The 7,102-nt window shown below is 34.5% G+C and overlaps 1 non-coding gene across 1 annotated transcript; it reads right to left on the bottom strand.

The window, feature by feature from the left end:
- Positions 1 to 2,421: 2,421 nt before the first annotated feature.
- On the bottom strand, positions 2,422 to 2,531 carry LOC114609043. The gene has a single exon (XR_003709456.1). It is a non-coding gene; the product is annotated as a U6 spliceosomal RNA (small nuclear RNA).
- Positions 2,532 to 7,102: the final 4,571 nt, after the last annotated feature.

The following is a 7,102-nucleotide window of genomic DNA, read 5'->3' as shown; positions in this document are numbered from 1 at the left end:
AATTTCAAATATATATATATATATATATATATATATATATATATATATATATATATAATCTTACAAGTGTTCAAGTGTTGGTTTGGTTTGTTGAGCTGAGTTGTTTATTTTATTTTTTAAATATTGTTTTGCTTTGTTTTTTAAGGCACAGTTTAACAATGTAACACAGGGTAACCTGGAACCCACTATGTATCCCAATCTGGCCTGGAACTTGTGATCCTTCTGTTTTGACTTCCCAAGAGCTAGGATTACAGTCATGATACATCACACCTGGGTGACTGCTTTTAATTTTTATTTAACTTCCTTTTTGCTTGGTATTTTTTCCTACATTTCCTCTAGATGGTGCTCCATAATAAAAAATCATTTTGTAATCGAAAAGCTATCAAAAAACACGTTTAGCCAAAAGATACACCCAATGAATTCCAAAATCTGTAGTGTATTTTATCTATATCACAATTTATATGGTACTAGGAATGTGAAACATAATTATATTTCCTCCATTTTACAAGGTTATTTAATATAGCACAAACCACCATCTGTATGGACTACTACCATCTGTTACACTGTGTACCAACTTCATTTCTCATGTCTGTGTTATGACATCTCAGCCATTAATTGGTTTTAGAAATTCAGTACCCTATTGATCTGCTAAGTGCCCTGTTTCAGTCATGGAATAAAGCTTTTAAGAGCATGGAACATTCTAATGGAGGGAAAGGCAGTTTATCTTTATGGACACGATCACTGGTTAGTTAAGCATGCTTCAGAGGATGGCCTCATATCTATGACTATATGAGCACAAATTGGAGAGGGTGATAAGGGGTAGGAAGATGGAAGATGGATCTGGGAGGAGTTAAGGGAAGGACTGAAGGTAAATCTAATCAAAATACATTATATACATGTATGAAATGCTTAAAGAATAAAAATATACTTTAGGATAAATAATTCCACAGAAAACTTTGGGACACCTAGAGATACGTTTTATTTATAGTTCCACAGAAGCATCATAAACTACAAAGATAAAATATTTTATCTACATTATATAGTTTAGTATTATAATACTTAATTAAATCAAAATATTCAAACTTCAATTTAAATACTGGATGTATTCTATATTGATTTGACTTTTATTAAAAATAGAAAACAAAGTTCAATCAATTGTACTAATTTTACTATGGCTTTAAAACTCTTTGTTATGCTTTGTATCTTAAACGTCTCCCACCCCACTCCTCCAGTCTCTTGAGTTGAAGGCTTGGCCTCCAGCTGCAAAGTGGTGTAACCTTTTGTATATGGGGCCCAGTGATAGAAAGGTAGGTTAGTGGAGGCATGGTTTTGTAAGAGATACTGGCCTCAGAAGTGAGCAGATTTGTTTCACCATGCTCTCATTACAGGCCCAAATTGATCAGGCCAAGTAACCATGGATTGAAATCCTTAAAATCGAATAGAAAATAAACCTTTTCTCTGATTTTTCTTAGGTATTTAGTCCAGCAAAGGAAAGTAGGCTATTGGATTCTTTATTCTTCATTATCACATTTTATAGTCTTCCCAAGGAGCAGACTAAATCTATAGATCTAATTTCCATCATAGATCCACTTCTTACTCTGTTTCTGAAGTGCAATGGTAACAATTCCTCGATATCTTAACATTTCACATTTTCAAATTAAACATCAGTATAAAAAACAGGCATGCTATCTCTGGATACCATGTGTGTTTCTGGAGGCTGTGTGTGTGTGTGCATGTGTGTGTGTGTATGTGTGTGTACTTGTGCAAGTGCACTGGAGAGAGATTTGTGGTACTAGAGATCAAACCTAGGGTACCCCATATGCTAACCATATGTTCTGCAGCTGAGTACATCCAGAGTCCTACAATTATTTTGTTTTGAGTATGGATTCTATCCTACTAGATCTTGAAGTTAGTTGTCTTTTTAAAATTACTCACCCAGTAAATATTTAAATGCAGCCAAATTGGTTATTTTATTTTCTCTTTACACCAGCTGTTATTCCTGAGAATTTTTAAAGTAATTAATTTTTAAAAAACCACAGAAGCTCATGTACCTCATGGTTGGCATGCAACTTCGATATGTAGCCACTGACAACCATGAATTCCTAATCTTCTTGCTTCACCTCTCAAGTCTCAAGTGCTGTGCTTAACAGTGTATATTACCATGCCTGACTCAGATTATATATATTTGGACAGGGTCTTGTGAATCTTAATTGAGCTGTTAACTCTGTGTAATTGAGGATGACCTTGAACTTCTGATCATATTCCTTCACTTCCCCAGTGATGAGATTACAGGCATATAGCACCATACCCAGTTTTTTCAGTGCTAGAGATTGAACCTAGAGCTTCATGCATGGATCCACCTATACCAATTAAACCATTTCACCAGCCTCTTGAAATTCTTTTGGATCTTATTTACCCAACACAGAGATGGTATTTTATTTTTTATTTTATTTCTTTTTTTTTTTATAGGGGCCATGCTAATCTTCTCTGTATCGTTCCAATTTTAGTATATGTGCTGCCGAAGCAAGCACTTTTATTTTATTTCTTCTTTTTTGTTGTTTCATTTTTGTTTTTCTGAGAAAGATTTCTTTGTATAGCCCTAGCTGTTCTGGAACTTTCTCAGTATACTATGCTGGCCTAGACCTCAAAGGTCCAACTATACCTTTGCCTCCCAAGTGCTGGGATCAAGGCATGTGTCAGTTACCACTACCTGACAAGAGATGGTGTTTTCAAAATCATTTTTCAAATGCACAATAGAATTAATATTTCATCAGTAACAGCATTTTTTCTTAGTTTACACTTAGAAACATAAAGTTTTTTATAAAACTTTTTCAAGAATATCTATTCTTTCTTTATTGGTAAAAGGTCAAGAGTCCCTTTAACATTGAAATAAAGCAAAAAAATCTAGAAAAGTAATTAATAATCAATAGCCTGGATATTCCTGGAGATTCAAATGAGATCTTCAAATTGTCCACAGCTACTTGTCAAATATTCAGCATTTGCCAGGATGGATAAGGCAGCACTCATGTGTAATCTTTGCAGTCTGGGAGCTGAGTAGAGTCCAAGGTCAACCTAGGCTACAGAATTAATTCTAGGCAAGTCAAGGCTATACAGAGATACATTGTCTCAGTAAAACAAACAGGGACAGTAACAGTAAAGACATACTCTGAAGTTGAATAGCTGTAATAACTGTTTAGACAGACTTATTTTAGTGCCCTTTGCTCTACTTCAATTTCAGATTGAAAAGTCCAAATCAAACTGATTCAGAATACAATCCCCCCTGCAATCTCTGTTTTGGCTTTTTTTGATTTTCCCTAGAGTTTCTCTGTGTAGCCCCAGCTATCCTAGAATTCACTCTGTACACCAGGCTGGCCTGGAACTCACAGAGATCCACCTGCCTCTGCATCCCGAGTGTTGGGATTAAAGGCATGTGCTACCACTGCCTGCAGTTCTTTGATTTTTAATTTAAAAATTGTTTCATAACTTCATATGTGAGTACTTAGAGCATTTCATCCACCAACTCTTCCTGTGTCCTTCCCTCACTCAAATCCATTAACTCTTCTTCAATTATTGTTCTTATGTAAACATACACACTAAAACTTGTTGAGTCAATGTAGTGTTGTTTGAGTGTTTATATGTTTAGGGCTGATCCTGTGGGATTGGATCACTTATCATAGGACTCATCCCAGGAGAAGACTTAATCTTCTCCCATCAGCCATTAACTAACTGCCTGTAGCTCTTCATTAAGGGATGATGTCTTTCGTGCAATTACAATTAGTATTGTTATTGTGCTCATCATATTTAGGTGACTGTATTGTTGATATTTCATAGGTATATCTTCCCTGTCATGTATTAAAGACACTGTCTCATAGCAGATATCCTGGACCTCTGGCTTTTACAGTTTCTCTGCCCCTTCTTCTATGATGTTCCCTGAGCCTTACATATAAGGACTCTGTAGTTCTATCAGTTGGGAAGCTCCACCCCATGGTCACTTGACTGCTGCATTTTGACCAGTTGTAGATTTCTGTAGTGATCTATAATGGGGATTTTGTTAGTCACTGGATATTAGTGGCAGCTTTGTCACCCTGTTTTTTGTAACTTCATTGAAACCATAAAAATATGTGATACACACACACACACACACACACACACACACACACACACACACATATATATACTTATACACATGAATAGACAAAATAATACATCTCTCTATAGCATTTCCAAACTCCCTTACTGTTACTTCCTCTTTCTTCTGTTTCCCTCTATATTGCCCTCTCTCCCCACTTAGAGCCTGTTAGTTCCTGTCTTTCCTCTTTTTATAGTGCTTCTGTCTTCTGGCCTCTTTCTACTATTACTTCTCCTTATTTTGCCTTCATGACCTCTTATTGCTTTTCTAGTTTCTGAAATTATTACAGTTATATAATTAACATCTAAAAATTGGAGCTAGGATCCACAGATAAGTGAGATCATGCAACATTTGTTTTTCTTGGAACTGGGTTATTCCACTCAGAGTAATTAATATTTACTAGTCCCATCCATTTACCTGAAAATTTCATGAATTTCATTTTCCTTTATAGCTAAGTACAACCCCAATGTGTTCTATTTTCATTTTCTATTCATCAGTTGAAGGACATTTATATTGATTTCATTTCCTAGCTATGGTGAATAAAACAGCATTGAACATAGTTAAGCAAGTAGCTGTGGAGTAGAATGTCATGTCCTTTAGGAATTTGCCAAGGAGTGGTAAAGCTAGATCATATCGTATGGTAAGCCTATAGTTATCCTTTTTAGAACTCTCTACACTGATTTCCTAGTGGCTCCACCAGTTTGTAATCTCAACTGTAAATGAGTATTCTATTTTCCCCTAATCCTTACTAGCACTTGTTCTCTATTGTTCTGTTGTTGTTAACTGTTCTGTGTGGTGTAAGATAAAATGTCAAAGTAGTTTTTGTATGCACTTTTCTAGTTGCTAAGGATGTTGATCATATTAAAAGATATTTGTTAGCCATTTTTATTTCTTCTTTAGAGAATTCTCTGTTCAGATCCATAGCCCATTTTTCCTTGGACCATTTGTTTTCTTGACTCTATTTTTCAAGGTTTTTGTATATCCTGAATATTAATCCTCTATCAAGATATATAGCTAAGATTCTATTCCACATGGTGGGCTTCTTCTTTACTCAATTGTTTATTTTGCTATATAGAAGATTTATAATTTTATGAATTCTCATTTGTAAGTTGTTGGCCTTAATTACTGAACCAATGGAGTCCTATTTATAAAGTATCTTATTGTTCTTACACTTTGTAGAGTATGTACTTTGTTTTCTTCTAGCCATTTCAGCATTTCAGATTTTATATTCATGTCTCTGATCCATTTGGAGTTTATTTTTTGTGCAAGGAGACAGATACCAGTGTAATGTCATTCTTCTATAAGTACACATCCAGTTTTTTATGATCTTTTGTTGAAGATGTTGTCTTTCCTCCTGTATGTATATTTGGCATATTCACTGTAATTTTTCATATTCATGTCTGAGACTTCTATTTTTCCATGTATATATCTGGTTTCATGCAAGTAACAATATATCTTGAAATCAAGTATGGTACACCCTTCAGCACTAAGCAATTGGTAGAACAGTTTGGAAAGGATTAGATGTGGCCTTGTGGAAAGAGATATGTTAAAAGGTCTGTGCTAATTCTTTCCAAGTTACTTATGGCCATGTTTCATCACAGCAGTAGAAAGCTAGACAAATCAACTCAACAGCCAATGAAACCTTCTCTAAAATAGACCATGTTCTCAAACACACATGCACGCGCGTGCACACACACACACACACACACACACGTTAGCAAATTAAAAAAACCTGAAGTATCTTTGTGTATCTTGTCTAGCCACAGTGCAGTAAAGCTTAAAGTCAGCGGCAAATTGAATCTCTAAAAAGTATACAAACTCTTGGAGATTAAACAACATATTACTGAATGAGTAGCAAGCCAAAAAATATCTTATAACTAAATTAAAAGTAAAATACAACACAGTAAAACTTGTGGGACACGTTAAAGGTTATCTTAAGAGGGAAAATTTTAGCTCTAAGGATCCACATTTGAGATTCAGAAAGAGCACAAATAAATGATTATTATAATGATACAACAAAAGAGTTTGAAAAACAAGAACAAACCAGACCCAAATCCAGTAGATGGCAATAAATAATAAAGTAAAAGCAGAAACTGATGTAATAGAAACAAAGAAAGTAATACAAAGACTCAACAGATCTAAGAGCTGGTGCTTTGAGAAGATAAGAGCTACAGACTGACCAGTTAGCAGCAGCAGCAGCAGCAGCAACAGCAGCAAAAGATTCAAATTAACAAAATCAGGGATGAACAGAGGAGCATTACATTAATCACTGAAGAAATTCTGAATAAGAGAATTACTTTAAAAATTTGTACTCTGCTAATTTAGGCAAGGTAAAAATAAATGAACAAACTTTTAGATTTATCTTAAATACCAACATTAAACCAAGAAGACAACATAAACAGACACATAACAAATAAAGAGATCGGAAAAGGTACTAAGAATCCTTTTTAACTAAAAAGAGCCCAGATTTCTTTGGAGAGAAGAAATACAAAAGAGACTATTAACATAGGGCGGATAAGAGATGATCATTGTAGTAGCAATGAGAAGAAGGGTGCCCAATTATTGATGTTTTAAACATAATGTCCTTTTACTTGTGATGCAACTAATTTAAAAGATACCATTCTTACAGAATGCAACGTCTTAACTTTTTGAGAATTTTAAAGGAAAAGTAAAAACAATGTGTCGGGAAGTACAGCAAAGAGGATGAGAAATATATTGGCATCAGAACAAAGTTTCTCTACAAGTTTTCCAAGAAGTTCAACTGTGGTAACACAGATCTGTTTCAAATGTTTGCATTTTTTATTTTAAATGGAATATATTGTTATGTTGGCTTAACACTTTTGATGGCAGTTCATCAATTACCAGTTGTTTCCCATATTTTCCTTGGTGATCACATACCTAGCTAGACCTACAATTTCTTCATAATTCTAATAATTCTTTAATTGTTTAGAATATAATTGCTTCAATTGCATT

The sequence above is a fragment of the Grammomys surdaster genome, unplaced genomic scaffold (genome assembly GCF_004785775.1).
Source record: "Grammomys surdaster isolate TR1022 unplaced genomic scaffold, NIH_TR_1.0 61, whole genome shotgun sequence".
NCBI classification, from domain to species: Eukaryota; Metazoa; Chordata; class Mammalia; order Rodentia; family Muridae; genus Grammomys; species Grammomys surdaster.
This window is presented reverse-complemented; position numbering and strand designations above follow the sequence as displayed.